The sequence below is a fragment of the Narcine bancroftii genome, chromosome 3 (genome assembly GCF_036971445.1).
Source record: "Narcine bancroftii isolate sNarBan1 chromosome 3, sNarBan1.hap1, whole genome shotgun sequence".
NCBI classification, from domain to species: domain Eukaryota; kingdom Metazoa; phylum Chordata; class Chondrichthyes; order Torpediniformes; family Narcinidae; genus Narcine; species Narcine bancroftii.
The window spans coordinates 253091753-253108425 of record NC_091471.1 but is presented as its reverse complement, the minus strand read 5'-3'; the positions used below and the strand labels follow the sequence as shown (position 1 = coordinate 253108425).

Here is a 16673-nt window from a genome sequence, read left to right as displayed (position 1 = left end):
TTTTTGCTGATTAATTGCCAGATGTAAGAGGACAAAGACGTAGTCCACCATTGTCACCTAAAGAAAAATGTGGTTGTTCTGAAAACAGAAGAAATGACAGAAATGGGAAGAACGGGAATTGAAAGAGTACAACTTCTCTTGAAATGTGGTCTCCGAGTTTGGAATCTCTTGGATATTCTTTGATCAGCTGGGGGGGGGGGGAGAGATTTGCTCTAAGTTCTATTAGTCATCAGCCACTTTGTGGGGGGGGGGGGTTGATTAATTTTTTATTATTTTCTTTTTTTTATTTTATCTAACCTTTAATTTGTGAATTGTTTTCTCCTATTTGAGGGCCTATTTACGTTGATTTGAGCTTTTATATAAAGATATTATTAGTTCTTAGTAATATTACTAGATGTGTCAAAGTTGTGGTTTGCTACTTTTAATGTTCAAGGTTTAAACAGTCCGATTAAGCGTAAGCAAATTTTGGAGTATGTTATGAAAATTGACGTTGCTTTTTTACAAGAAATACATTTGAACATCAAAGAATGTATGAAATTGAAGAGGGACTGGGTAGGGCATGTATATTCTTCATTTAATTCCAGGTCTAAATGTGTAGCAACTTTAATACATAAAAGTTCATCTTTTGAATTACAATCAATGGAGGAAAAGGCAGGATGTATTCTTAAATTGAATTGTCAGATTTGTAGTGAATTTTGGACTTTACTTAATATTTATGCCCCAAATGTAGATGATGAAATATTTATTTCAGATGCATTTTTATATCTGGATCCGGCTAATGATAATGTTTTAGTTGGTGGTAATTTTAATTGTGTTTTGGAACCTTTATTAGATAAACCTCCGAAGAAAGTTAAGAAATCTAAAATGGCAGTTCAGGTTCAAGCACTGATGAAAGATCTTAATTTAGTAGATATTTGGAGACGTCTTAATCCGACAGAGAAAGACGTCTCCTTTTACTCATCTCGACATGAATCGTTTTCAAGAATTGACTTATTTTTAGTATTGGCACATTTACAAGGGAAAATACAAAAAGTGGAATATAAAAGTAGGGTGATTTCAGATCATTCTTTGTTATACTTGGCATATGGAACCTCTGAGAAAATTCAAGTGGCCTATCGTTGGAGGTTTAATATAATGTTATTAAAAAATATGGAATTTATTGATTTTTTGTAAAAACAAATTAATCTTCTTTTAAAAGAAAATTCTAATTTTGTTCAAAGTAAGTATGTATTATGGGATGCTATGAAAGCTTATTTGAGAGGACAAATAATTAGTTATGCTTCTAAAATAAAAAAGAATCGATTAAATCAGAGTCTTGAATGAGAGAAACAGATTGATGAGTTAGAAAAGGAATTTCATGAAGATGCTACAGAAGATCAGAAAATAGAATTATCTAGGTTGAAACTGGAATATAATACTTTGCAATCTTATCAATTAGAATGTATGATTAATAGGACTAAACAATGGTATTATGAATGGGGAGAGAAAATACATAAGGTATTGGCATGGCAATTAAAGAAAGAACAGGTTTCAAGGACTATTAATGCTGGTAGATGGAATTCTTTAATCACTGAAAAACCTCGTGAGATTAATGATGAATTTTGTTCATTTTATAAAAAGTTATATACATCTGAAGGTAAACAAGAAAATGGATCAATTGATCTTTTTTTTATCACAGTTGAATTTACTGACATTAGAAGATGCAGATATATGGGAGTTGGATGCACCATTTACTGATTCGGAAATTAAAATGGCTATGATGGAAATGCTGAATGGTAAATCGCCTGGTGACGATGGATTTTCGGTTAAATTTTATAATTTTTTTATGATGATCTCTCTACAGTGTTTCGAGATTTATTACATCAAGTTGGAGAATGCTATGAATTGCCTGAGTCTTGTTCTAGTGCTTTAATTACAGTAATTCCAAAAAAAGATAGATCCTTTGAAAGTATCTTCATATAGACCAATTTCGTTTTTAAATGTAAATTATAAAATAATAGCTAAAACCTTAGCCAATAGATTGGCTAAGCTTTTACCTAAGTTGATTCATATGGATCAGATAGGTTTTATAAAGAATATAAATGCCTCAGATAATATACTGAGTGTGATTAGTTTGATTAATAGATTTTGACAATCTTTAGATCACCCAATCGTGATATCTTTAGATGCAGAAAAAGCATTTGATAGAGTTAAGTGGATTTTTTTGTTTACAGTTTTGGAGAAATTTAAGTTTGGTCCTAACTTATAAAGCAGCCCAACTTAAATTTATTAGTTCATTGATGGATTTGGAACGGCTCCCTAGTTCGGCCAAAATTGAGATGGCAAATATTTCTCAATTTGAAATACATCAAGTTTTGTTTAGATTGAATATAAATTTGTTACAGCAACATAATGTGCCTATATTAAAACATTCAATGAAATTATGGACAAAGAAAAAGAAAATGATATGTTTTAGGGGTGAATTATCGGCTTTGACTCCATTGTATAATAATCAACTTATTTCTTTTTCAATACACAATCGGTTTATTACATTGGAGTTCTAAAGGTGTGGAAAATTTGGGAGATTGTTTTAAAGGAGGTAATTTTTTATCTTTTAATCAGATGAGGGACAGTTATGGTATTGATAAGAACTCTGTTTTTTTATTATCAAGTTCGATCTTTGGTAAAACATGTGTTTGGTAGAGATATGATTTTACATGAAATGACTAAATATGAGATTTTTCTTATGAAGGTACCAGAGAAGGGTTATATTTCATCAATGTATCAAATATTACAGGATGGTATGGATAAAAAGGGTTGGGATAAATCTAAAAGTAAATGGGAAGTGGATATTGGTTTTATTTTTTCCGAGGATGATTGGTCAGATATTTGTTATGATAGTGTAACTAGACTAATAAATGCAAGCTATGAAATCATTAACTATAATTTTTACATGAATTATATTTAAGACATGAAAATTTTAAAAATTATGGTTTTTATGAATCAGATTTGTGTTTTAGATGCGGTAATTCTGTAGGAACATTTTTTTCATGCTGTCTGGTCATGTACATATACATATATATATGTACATATATAAAATCTTTTTGGAAGAAAATTCAATTGTTTTTAGAATACCTGTATAAGATTAAAATACCATTAGATCCGACAGTATTTTTATTGGGTAGTTTGCAACCTCTGAAAGGTCTGGGATTAGATAAATGTCAACTTGCTTTTGTATATTTAGCATTATCTGTAGCGAAAAAATGTATTGCTAGTACGTGGAAAGATACAAATATGATTGATATTAATAGATGTCATAATGAGATGCAATATTGTTTAATAATGGAAAAAATTACATGTTTCGCGTGATTATAGTTTTTTTATTAATAAAGTGGTTATTATATTCAGAATATTTACATTTCATTTTAAATTAATTAGATTTTAATATGTATGCTTAATTTTTTCTTAATATATTTTTTCTTTCTTTATGGCTCTCCTTAGGAGAGTTGGCAGAAGGGTGTGTTTCTCTTCTTTTCTTTCCTTTATTTTCTCTATATATAAAAAAATAACGTTCATGTTTAGAGTTACTTGTTGTATATGTCATGTACTAATTGTTTTTTGAATGACATATAAAAAGTTTTTTTTTAAATATTGTATAGATATATATATATGATTTTGGGAGATAAAGTGTTGTAGGTTCTTCTAGTGTAAATCACATACAAACGCTTCAAAACTGATTCAAAATATTCCGGAACTCTGCCTAGCCTAGACAGGCCAGCTTAGAATACCTTTCCAAAAAGCTGTGGGGAGTGTCCAAGAGAGTTAACTAAGGGATTGCTGTTTTGAAAAGCAAAGGATTAAAGAAGAGGATTAGGTTTGGAGCCACTGTCTGTTTGAGTGGAGATTGCTTTTTGAAGGGAGTCCTGTGGTTTTTCAAGCAGGGAGAGTAAAATAGGTTTTTATCTGCAGTTTTCTTGACAGTGCAGCAGCAGTAGCTAGGGCTGGAATAGGACAAACTGGGAAACATGTGTAAAAAAAGTTGAAGATGGGCTGTGATGTTTCATATTTTAAATTTTTCTCTGCAAGTTTTCTCTTTTTCTCTATATCTTCTCTTTCTGCTAATTCCTTTTCTATGATTGCTATCTATTTTCCCAACTGTTCGACGTCCTGATTATATTTCTTTTTAATTTTAATCATATTGCTAATTATATATACTCTAATAAAAGTTTTCATTGCTTCCCATAAAATAAATTAGTCTTTTACTGATTACATTTTTATCTTGAAAAATATTTTAATTTATTATTCGATATATCCTTTAAAATCTTTTCTTTTTAAAAATGTAGGATTTAGTCTCCATCTTCATGTCTTTGGTGGTGATCCTCCTATTCAATTGTTAATAATAGGTGAGAGTGATCAGCTAATAATCTTGCTGTACGTTCCATTTTTAACTCTCCCTTGGATCTGTGCCGATCACAAAATCACGTCTATTCTTGAGTATGTCTTCTGTCCATTTGAGCAGTGTGAATATTGTCTCTTTTTTTGATGATGCCTCCTCCATATATCAATTCATCACATATCCTGCATTGCTTTTAGTATAAATTTAGTTTCTTTATTCTTATTGTTAATTGTCTTCCAGTTTTGACCATCATTGGGTCCAGGTTGAAGTTGAACTCCCCTCCGAGCAAGATATGTCCCCAAGTTTCTGTTCGTTTTCTGATGATTGATTGCATAAATTGTTCTTCTTTGTTAAAAGCATAGATGTTTAGTAAATTCCAAAATTCAGAATATATCTGGCACTTTGTCATTACATATCAACCTGCTGGATCTGTTATTATTTCTTTTATATTGATTGGTATATTTTTGTTGATTGATAGAGCTATGACCCTGGATTTTGAATTGTATTATGACTCCACTACATGGCCTAGACATTCTCCCATCAATTTACTGTGTCCTATCTCAGTTAAGTGTGTTTATGGCCAAAAGCAATGTCGATTTTCTCTTCTTCTAGTAGTCAGAAACCATTTCCTTTTCATTTGATTGAGTTTTCCATTAATATTTACAGTCATGAAATTTAATGTATCCATCTTTTACTTCTTTTTTTCAATTCTTTCTTGTCGCCTCAATTATTTCATATCTTTTTTATTACCAATATTTTTAAAAAATACTTTTTGCACATCTTAATACATTCTGACATGGTTAGAAAAAGCAACTTATCCTTGAAACCCCTACTAAAATTAACAATTAAAATATTCCTACTGAGAATAATGAAAGTCCCGAAACACCCACGTATTGGGTTGTCTCTGACTCCTTGTGAGACAACTCTAATTCCCTTATCTATTTGGGTTGAGGTAATAACTGCAAGCATCAACAGATTTTGAAATAGTAGTTATTTTTCTTTTCCTCACCTCCCCCTAGAGAAACACTATATATTTTCAAAAAATGTAACAGAGCTTTTTTCACACATTTTTCTTATCTTTTTTTCCTCCTATTTTCCAAACATAACTTTATATTTACACTATTATCTTTACAATTTATTTATGTACATTGTTTTGATAGTCTTTTATAATACTTCTCATTTTGTTTTCTGTTTGGCAATTGTTCTGCAACTTGATGGGCATCATTCAGGTCTGAGAACAGTCTATTACTTTGCCCTGGAATTAATATTTTTAATACTGCTGGATATCGTCGATTAAAATTATTGCCTTTCTTCCATAATATCTGCTTTGTCAGATTCAATTCTTTCGATTCTTTTAAGAGTTCAAAGCTGATGTCTGGATAGAAATTTTGTCCTTTCTATTCCAGTAGTTGTTTATTTTCTTTTAATTTGTCCTTTGCCCACTCTAACGTTTTTGTTCTCATTGTGTGTCTTAGTAAATTTATTATTATGGATCTTGGTTTTTGGTTTTAATAAGACTTTAGTGCCGATGTTCTGTGTGCTTTTTCAATTCAATTTTGTCTTGTAGATCTTCTGCTTCCAAGACTTGTTGGATTCTTCTTTTTATGAATCCTTTTATGTCTGATCCATCTATGCCTTCTTGTACACCTACTATTTTTATAATATTCCATTTGCTATAATTCTCTAACACATCAATTTTTTGAATTAACGGATCTCTTTAATTGCTTTGTCTCTATCTCTCAGTTCTTCTTTTAGTTCATTAATTTATAATTGCAAAGTTGTCTGTTTTTCTTCCACTTCATCTGTTTATTCCTTTATCTGACATGGCCAGCTGTAGTTTTTGTACTCTATCTTCTGCTATTTTGTTTTTTTCATTTTTATTTTTATTGTGTTAAATTCTGTTGTAAAAAGGTATTTTAATGTCTTCATTGATGATCATCATTTGTGGATGTTGTTATTGATATGAAAGTGCAAGAAATTTTAAAAAATTAAAAACCGGTTGTGAGAGCTTATCATATCCTGGTCAAAGCCCATGTGACCCACACAAGAGGACAGGCCTGGCTGGCTCAGGTTTTGCATTAAATAAGAAAAACAAAGGAACTCTTTGGTGAACTTAAATAAATAAATTACAATCAGGAAAATGCTGATGGGTCCAATATGTTCAGCATGACACTCACGTGCCTTATTAGAAGGGAATCATTTGCATCCAGCTATCAACAAATCTCTCTTTTAAAACCGACATGAACTTCCTGAGTGGTAACTATTTGCCTTTCAAACTCCAAGGTCTGGTGAAATACATCAATGTAGGATTCTATACACAGTATAAGATTTCATAGCAACCAGTTAATTTGGAGGAGTGGAAAAGTGAGAATGGACTGTGAATTAAAGTACTGTTCTAAACTTAAGCACACGTACATGCACGTGCGCTTATAATTAGAAGGGGGTTAAGTCAGGGAGATAAATTAAAGTTTTATCCTATTTTGTGGTTTAAAGATAATTCAAAGCAACTTTTTTATAGTAACCATTTGTCTTGGTGAATATCTATTGTTCCTGGGTTGTGCGATCCTCTGGGCTCGTAGTAAACTGTTGTTTTGAACCATATTTACAGGAGCATCGTTCAAAGTATCCTGTTGGAAGCCATGCTACCTGTTTCAGGAAATCTCCACTCAAGACCGAAAGAAAATGCAGAAGTTCGTCAAATGAATGGTTACCCTATCTCAGACATTCCTTTCCATCAATTCCATCCGCAATTACTGCTCCCTCAGAGTAGCAGGCGATATATTAATGGGCACAACCTACATTGTTGGCACTTCGCTCACTCTCCATCATTGGGTAAATAAACATAACGGTTGAGAGATCACCACATGATTCAATAACAAATGATTTTCCACCATTGTCAGAATGTTCAAGGAACCACAAACTGAAAGAACTTTGCTCTGTTCCAACTGACAATTACCAGCAAATACAAATGTTCTGCACTGTTTTTCGTCCATCATTCCATGGGATAACAGGTTGGCGTTGGCAGAAGGGAACCTCTCGGGTTTTAAATGCTGGTGGAATCAGATATCCGGATCGCCGAATTTATTTTCCTCCCATAAAATATATCAATAGTATTTTTTTCGGATATTTCATTACGTTGCTTAAATCCTCCCTGAATTTAGACTGAGTCGCTGCATAAATGCAACTGTTTGTGGTGCAACTCAGAACCAAGAGCATGTAAATAATTTGGTCTGCGATAAATATTGGGTCCTTCAAATTGGTCATGACAAACCGCTGTATAATTTGCATCCACAGGAAAAATATTAAATAGGTCATTCAAAGCAATATGAAGTTTCCTGATACTGCAAATAGTAAGATGATGGACTTTCATCCGCTTTTAACCTCGGAATCATTCTCATCGTCATAATCGTTGCTGCTTCTCAGAACCTTGCGGGCGCTGGTGGCTGCAATACAACGCGCGACTGTCAGAGCATTTATTCTTCTCACTTGTACCTCTCACTTTGTTCGTTTTAAATTGCTCATAGTGTATGAGGTACCGAAAAAATACAGACACACGCCGAGAGCACTTCAATTTATACAAATCTTTTTTACAAGATCTTAAACTGATTTCAAACTACAATATGCAAGCCCTTCCCAATTATACTTATCAACGCCTGGACAGGTTACAACTGCTGAAGCGAAGCAACGACCGCACACTTGTTGGAGGTTGCAGGGGCGCAGGTTGCAGCTTCCCCACCTCCCCTCACCTGGACGTTGGTTGGAGTCCAGAAGTTCTTCTTCTTGCCGAGAGACGTTTCCACACCTCTCGGAGAGTCTGAAACTTCAGCAGCGGGACCACGGCTTATATTATCCATAAAGTGCTTACTCAAGCACCTATTCCATCTACCGTGCATTAATTATTTCAGAACTGGATATGATATACTGCACAATAAAAAAGATAACCGAACACGCCTAGGTATTAATCAAATACCACAACTTTCTAGCTTATCACTTAGAATACAGTGGTTTACTTAGCTTCAAGGTCTCGCCTGACAGTCTGCGACCAATAGTCCCATCAATCTCAAAGTTCAGCAACCAGCAAACAAGCAGGAAGATTAAACGTTCTTGGTACCAGATCTTTTTATTGTCAGATAAGTGCATCAATGGGCCCGAGGGTGGAATTTAGCTCATTATTCTCAAAGTAGGTTACTGATACTCAGCCTTGCATAAACAAAAGCATGGTCCACATCCTCTAATACAGCATTAAGCAGTGATATCAGTACCATTTGGAGCTGAGGAGTCAACACTCGATGCATCCACATGAATGATATCCATCCAGGATGGGTCCATGCCTGACTTGCGGATATACAAAACCAGTCTGTGTTACCCACAGTAAACATGGGTTCAAATAAAAAGAACCAAGGGATGTTTTTACAGACGAACAGCAGGTATACTATTGCTATCACATTGCGGGCTGTTTTTACCGTACAAAACCTCGTCCTCAGTTTGTGGCAACAAACATTCACATATCGGTCAAATGTAAACGGGAGAGTCAACCACATGAAAATATCTCTGGCGGCATGCATCAGTGTAATCTGGAAAGCGCACATCTGAGTTATGACCAGGAACATTGTTGGAAAATGTTATTCGTTTACACGAGACAGTATCACATCAACGACAAGGACCAACAGATACACCGTTGCCATGGCCACGAGGTAGCGAGAGACACACCTGGACAGACCGCAATTCGCCCGCGAAAGGATCACAAAGGATATCACGTTAGCTGTTAAATAAGAAAGATGACAAATGCATGGTTAGTATATATCAGATAAGTCCTTTACTTCACGTTCCGAGACTTCTTACTGTGATGGTTTGAGCATCAGCATTGACTCAACTGAAAAACACTTAACAATGGTAAAATTAACAATTAACCCAACATTTCCCACAGCATTCACATCCGATCTCCAATGTTGCAGAACTGCACTTAAATGTTAAACATCCCGACCCAATCATCAATCCTTCATATTTCCTTTGACAATTTTCGAACCCTGATTTACACTCCACTATCCACAACCTTGCTAACTTTGCAGGTCGTATTAATGATATTATTTCCACATTATTTATTAACTAACTAGTTCTGCCTGATCAGCTCGGTCAGATTTGACAGGGCTTTGTCTGTAGCAGGTGGAATAATTTCATGAAAATTACAGAAGAAATGTAATAAGGACAAGTTTGAATTGTTGCATTTTGGCTGGATAAACCAAAGAAAGATGCATGCGGTGAAATGCAGGGCCCTGAAGATTGTGATAGAATAGAGACATCAACGAATACAGATATATAATTCCCTGAAATCGATGGAACTTAGGGGACAGGAAGGGATCTTTTAGTACCTTAACCTTCATAAAATAAAATAATGACTATCTGAATTTGCAAAGTTCAGGGGTGACTCAAAACATGGAGTCACCTAAGAAATGGAAAGAATTTAATAAGTTTGAAAGAGTGCAGAGATTTAAGAAGATTTAGGAATTGACAGAGAGGGAAAGGTTTAAATGCTTTGGTCTCTATTTCCTGGAGCATAGCCGAATGAGGGTAGCTTATATAAATTAATTGCGCATAAATATATATATATATATATATATATATATATATATAAAACTATTTATTTATTTATTTATCTATCTATCTATCTATCTATCTATCTATCTATCTATCTATCTATCTATCTATTTATATATATATATATGTACATATAAGTCGTACGTTATTCACACAAGAGGCTTAACGAGTTGGTAGCTGAAGAAATGAACGCGTCCTCAATAGTAACATATTAGAAATACTTGTACAGGTCCATGACTGTGAGTGTTATGCAGGGATCTGTCCTGGATACACTTGAGTGGATATGGGCAGAATAAACGTTCAACAAAGATGAAAATGATGGAGGAATTCAGTTTGTGTGTATGTCCATGGAGTAAAGAATCCCTCTCTGTAAAACCAATTAGAAACTTCCTGAGGTGTAATGGTTTACCTTAAACACCATAACCTGGTGAAAATTCATAAATGTTAAATTATGTGCACTGTATATGAATTTCCTAATACCGGTGACCTTCGAGAAATGATAAGGGCATAACTGGACTATTAAAGCAATGAACTTTCCACATTACATACACGTGTGCATCGAATTAGAAGGGAGTTAGTTAAAGTTTGATCCTGATTTTATGTCTAAACAAAATTAAAAGCAACTTTTGTTTAAGTTTGTTTGTCTTGGTGAATTTCTGTTGCTGCTGGGTTTTACAGTCCTTGGACTTGTAACGGGAAACAATTTAAAATCACCAACAACATAATGAAACACATGAAGTTAGTAAAGATACAGTGGGGTGGGGGGGTGAGCGTGGAATATATTGAAATATTTGGCAAATTGACTCTCATGGACTTGTTTAGATGACCTGATGCCAAAGGAATCATGGGCTAGAACCGATATAACTGTGATGGTGAAATAATGAAACAATGCAGAGAGAGGTGCCAGATATGTACTTGCTTCCCCGGACTGGAGATCGACGCATGGCACTGGTATCAGATCATGGATTGTTTTTGAATATTTGATTTTACTCGGAGGTGTGGAAATTAAAATCAAACATCATGAGTGGCCAATCCCTAGAATGTTTCAACCGTACGGTCGTCGCACAGAGATTATAGAACGTTGGTGTCGAACATAAAATAATGCATTGAACTATCCTTCAATACTTTCTCTGTCAAAGTTGGACCTGCTAAATGTGGTTAAAATATCCCCTCCCACTTTAAAACAATGCTTTCTTGGCATTGACCCTGGTATTAAAACATCCTGATCATCCACTCTATCCAGGCTTTTCATGAGTGATGTGAACATTTATCTACCCGCACCTTCGCCTCCAATGTTGCATATAACAGTCTCTTAGTATTCAATACTTTCTAATCCAGGGAATGTTCCGTCCAACACTTTCACCACCTCTCAAACGCTTGAACTGTGTAAGGCAGCGACCAGAACGTAAAAAAAAAACCGAAATCTGTGCCTATTCATGTTTGTATTGAATGCGGTTTGACAACCTGAATTATTTTTACTACTTGCACACAGATAGAATCAATTTAGGGCGTATTGTTCAATAATATCAGTCAATTGGTTAACGGTCTCAAGCAGCTAAACCAATATTGATGTTGAAGTGGACGTTTCCATGTATCAGTACTTTCTCTGTCAAAGTTGGACCTGCTACATTTGGTTAAAATATCCCCTCCCACTTTAAAACAATTAAAAAAATGTTGTTAACCGGACAATATTAGTTCAAAGTGAGAGGAGCCTTGCCCAAGAAACTGTGGGGAGAACTCAACGGGTCCACGAATATTAACCAAGGGAGGGGAATTATTGGCCTTTTCATTCGCATTATTTCATGCATATTTGATGGAAAAATGAACGAGTGTCTTATTCAAAACGAAAGCCGCGAGTAGAGCACAAGGAACTTTCTGTGCGAGAGGGAATTGTGAAAGAGGGACAACATCAGGGTAGATTCCAAGAGAGATGCAGCCTTCCTTCAAGCTCAACGCGATGCAAGGTATTCTGGTCGGGAGCAGAACCCCTAGGGGACAGGCATATCGCTTCAGTAAAGAGAAATATGAGGGGAGAAGAAAGATTTGTGCCTCTGAGAAGAAACGATGATAAGTTGCGTCCAACAATAGAGAATGAACCAGGATGAGTATGAACAATATCCTTCCATTTCTCATAAAGTAGTGAGAATTAAAGGCGCTGCTGAAGCAAGGAACTATAAGTCAGTGGTCCGCACGAGGTTCTGGGAAAGTGTCCGTGCACAGCAAAGTGGAAACACTATTTTATAATATAGAGATGAAGTACTTCTGCCAAGATGCTACCGAGAGTAGCGCAGTGGGAGAGATGATCTGTTCATCAAATAAAACTGTATAAGTGAAAATAATCGCGTTTATAGGTCATGTATTTCAGGTTAAACGTAACACGTGGAAAATACATTAAATTAATTCAATCATCTGTGTTATTATTTGTTCGCAAAATGTGAATGATCGGTTGCAAAAAAATGTCACCGAGATCAGTTCTTCTAAAAAACCGGTGATAGGTTATACCGACATTACTTTTTGAATATTTTAGTTAGAATTAACACATATAAAGCAAATAGAAACCATATATCACACTGTTACAAATGTTGATTTGAATAGAGAGAAAAGAGAATGAAAGCTACAGAATAAAAGCCCATCTAAAACCCCCTCCGAACACTGGAGTAAATACTGTACCAAACTATAGAAAAAACTTAAATTACTAACATATTATAATGAATTATAGATATATATATTAAAAATTGGATTGCTTTAGGAAACATTCAAAAGATTCCTAAAAGTATTTCTCAAGAAACATTATCTATTAAGGGAAGACGACATTGGTCCGAAGGGTTCAAAGGAATTATTTATAAATTTAAACCTAATGTTCGAGCATACGGAATGCAACTCCATCGAAAACACAGGATATGTATCTCTCAAATTATATGAGTGTTTTTTTCTAATGATATACAACTTTGAAATTCTGTTTGCCGACTTCCTGGTGATGAAGAGACAGCTGAATTGCAACTAACTGCAATGCATTTGCTTGCTGTCACCAGAGCTAATTTTAAAAATTTCAATTCAAAATGTGATAAATATAATTAATTTAGGAGAAAACTTTTCAAAATCCTCCCCCCACCCCCATCAAAAATAACTCAGTATTTAATGAACACATAGCACTTATAATCTGTTGCAAAAGGTAGTTAACAGAAATTCAAAAAGCTTTAACGATTGATCAAGAACATGTAGAATGAAAAAAAATCAATAAAAAATCAATAAAATCAAAACCTTCACCTTCACCTTCATTTTTTCATTGCTCCAATATATCCAATTTCCATCTATTCAATTTTTGAAGTGTAATATATAATTGATGTAAAATGTTATTCCGAAGTAATCTATATCTTACGTTAATTGCATTAGACAGAGCAGCTTTACATAAATGTTGCCAAACTTGTTAATCTACTGATAAATTCAAATCATGTCCCTATCATTCCAATGCTCAAATAATCCTAATTTAGGTGTTGTATCTTGAAGTTTCAGTTATGCTAATGAAATAAACCTCTTGACAATTCAGTCAGTAACCAATTGTTCTAATTCCGTACAGTCATGTAATACAATTTCTGATCCTAATTTTTCCACTTAATTTAGATCACAATTGAAAGAAACAAAAAGTGTATTATAAGGAATATCATATCTAATTCTCAATTGATCAAATGGCAATACATTACCACTATCATAACAATCCCATATTTTAAAAATTCCTTCACTCTGTCATATGTTTAAAAAAGGAATCTCTTTTGAAAAATTCATGAGAGGATTAATTAATGGGATTTTTGAAGACAGAGAGATTCCATCATTTTCTTACTTTATTTTATTCCAAATATTAAACAAATGTTTCAATCATGTTAACAGACATTAAGCTTGGCTCTCATTTGTAAATAAATTCTTCAGCTGTACATTCTCCAAGTTTATTTAACTCAATTTCCACCCGTGATGGTTTAATATTTCCCAATATGGAGGCAAAAAACCTTAATAGTAAAGCTTTATATATAATTTTTTAAATTTGGAAATTGTAACCACCTATTTCATATTTCCAAGTACATTTTCCTATCAATATTCTTGCCTTCTTATCTTTCAAAAGAAATTCTTAATTTTATTTAATAAATTTTATAAACTATATTTAGTATGTTTTTCCAATAAAAATAAATAGACTTTTACAGAATAAGTAGTCTAATAATAAAACAGTAAAACAAACCTATCCCCTCCTCCCTCCCACAACAGATCCCGAAAGGGAAGCATTAAAAATAAACAAAAAATATTTAGTAATTACAATATTACTAAATTCATATTCTTCATATATGGTGTCCGCACCTTAAAAAAATAATCATAATTATTATGTAATTAAATCTGATTAAATGATAATAAATTGCATTCTTCAACACAATCCTGCAATCTTTTTATTCCTTTAATCCACCAATCTTCTAAAACTCTATTATTCTATGAAAAAGGAGTCACTTTATTTTGAAAAATTGGGGTTTGAACAGATAAACTACCTTTTGATCCTATTAATAAATTCCTTTTAGTCCAAATTTCTAATCAATGTTTCAAGATTGTTACATTATATTTCTGTCGTTAGACAGTATTCCATTTAAGTACAAACTGATGGGGACAAGGTTCCAATATCGCAGCCAATTCCACCCTAGTCCATCTAGGAGGGATTGAAATATCTACATATAATTAATAGATCTCTATTGAGGTGCTTCATAATAATGTCCCAAAGCATACTTCCAGGACAATTTATGCATCGCCACAATTGCTAATGTTCCTTTCCATAAAAATGATCAAACTACTTTATTTAAATCTTGAAAAAAGGATTTTGGAAAAGAACAAGGAATCGATTAAAACAAAATTGTTTGCTGAGCCATCATCTTTATTGAATGTGTGTGCATCTACCGTTGATGATGAACAGATTGTTTCCGAAGCTTTCTTAAATTTAGGTCACGCTAAGGGGAATATTTTGATTGGAGGAAACTTCAATTGTGTTTTTCACCCATTATTGGATAAAATTCCGAAAGTTGTGGAAAAATCGGAAGCAGAAGTTCAGTTGGTTTCCTTGATGAAAGATCTGAATTTGATAGAGTTCTGGAGAAGATTAAATCCTACTGAGAAAGATTTTTCATTTTATTCTTCACGTCATGATTTGTTTTCTAGGACTGATTATTTTTTAGTATCACCACATTTGCAAGCAACCTTCACTCAAGCTGAATATAAAATTCGCATAATTTGTGACCATTCTTTGCTGTTAATTTCTTGTGTGGGGCTGGAAATTAATCAATCACTTTTTTCATTGGAGGGTTAATAGATTATTCTTGAAAAAAACTGTAATTTGTAAAATTTCTTATGCATCAAATTGCTACGTGTTTAGATTTGAATAAGAATACAATCAGATGTAAATTTTCTATGGAATGCTTTAAAGGTATTTCTACGTGGTCAAATCATTAGTTATGCCTCAAAGGAAAAGAAGACATTCTGGTAGAGTCTCAGTTGTTGGATAAACAAATATCAGTGTTGGAAAAGGAATTTCATAGGAATTCTACAGAACAAGGTTTCTTGACAAATTTGAAGTTAAAATATAATATATTGAAAACTGACCAATTTGAATGTTTGATTCAAAGATCTAAGCAACGTTATTATGAGTTATGTTCGAGAGCACATAAAGTCTTGGCATGGTAATTGAAAACTAAACAAGCTTGAAGGATTATTAATGCTGTGAGGAAGGACAATTCAGTTACTCTAAACCTCAGGAAATTAATGACCAATTTTTGTCATTTTATTTCACATTATATATATGTGAGGGAGTGCGAGATGATGGTTCTATTGAAGCATTTTTGGCAGTGTTAAACATTTCCAATATTGAAGGAAGAGGATGTGAGAAAGTTAGATTCTCTTTTACGGATTTAGAAATAAAGGATGTTATTCAACAAATGCCGAATGGCAAGTCACCAGGAAATGATGATATCACTGCTGAATTTTATAATTTTTTTTAGGATGATCTGTCCTCTGTATTCATGGATGTTCTTAATTAGGCAACTCAGGAACAAGCTTTACCAGACATGAGTTTGAGTGGGACAGTTATACCAGAAAAAAACAGAGATTCTTTGAAGGATTTTTCTTATCGACCAAATTCTTTATTAAACGTGGATTATAAAATAATAGCAAAATTATTACCAAATAGATTAGTAAAGTTTTTAACACAATTAATTCATTCTGACCAGGCTGGCTTTATTAAAGATAGGTATGCTTCAGATAATATTCTTACAGTGGTTTCATAGATTAATGCTTCACGTCAGCAAACCAACCCACCAATGGTAGTATCATTATATTCTGAGAATGCTTTTGATAGGGTCGAATGGAATTTTATATTTACATTTTTTGAGAAATATACATTTAAACACTTATTTATTGGTTGGGTGAACGCATTATATATTAATCATGTAGCAAGCGTGGTGACAAATTAACAACGTCTTCCTTTTATTAAAATTAACATGTTCACCTCGTCAATGTTGTCCTTTGTCACCAGCCCTGTTTGCATTGATAATTCAACCATTAGCAATGGCTATCTGGCATAATGAGAATATTACGGGTATAAGGATTGGACAGTATCAAAATAAGATTAATTTATTTGCTGATGATGTTTTGATATATTTAACTAATCCTGATCAAACTTAAA

General features: G+C 33.5%; 1 long non-coding RNA gene across 1 annotated transcript in view; it reads left to right on the top strand.

Moving 5' to 3' along the window:
- Positions 1-7358, top strand: part of LOC138758550 (uncharacterized) — a 31590-nt gene extending 24232 nt beyond the window's left edge. The window contains exon 3 of the long non-coding RNA XR_011354331.1: positions 6984-7358. This is a non-coding gene — a long non-coding RNA (uncharacterized lncRNA). The remainder of the gene's footprint in view (positions 1-6983) is intronic.
- The last annotated feature ends 9315 nt before the right edge of the window (positions 7359-16673 follow it).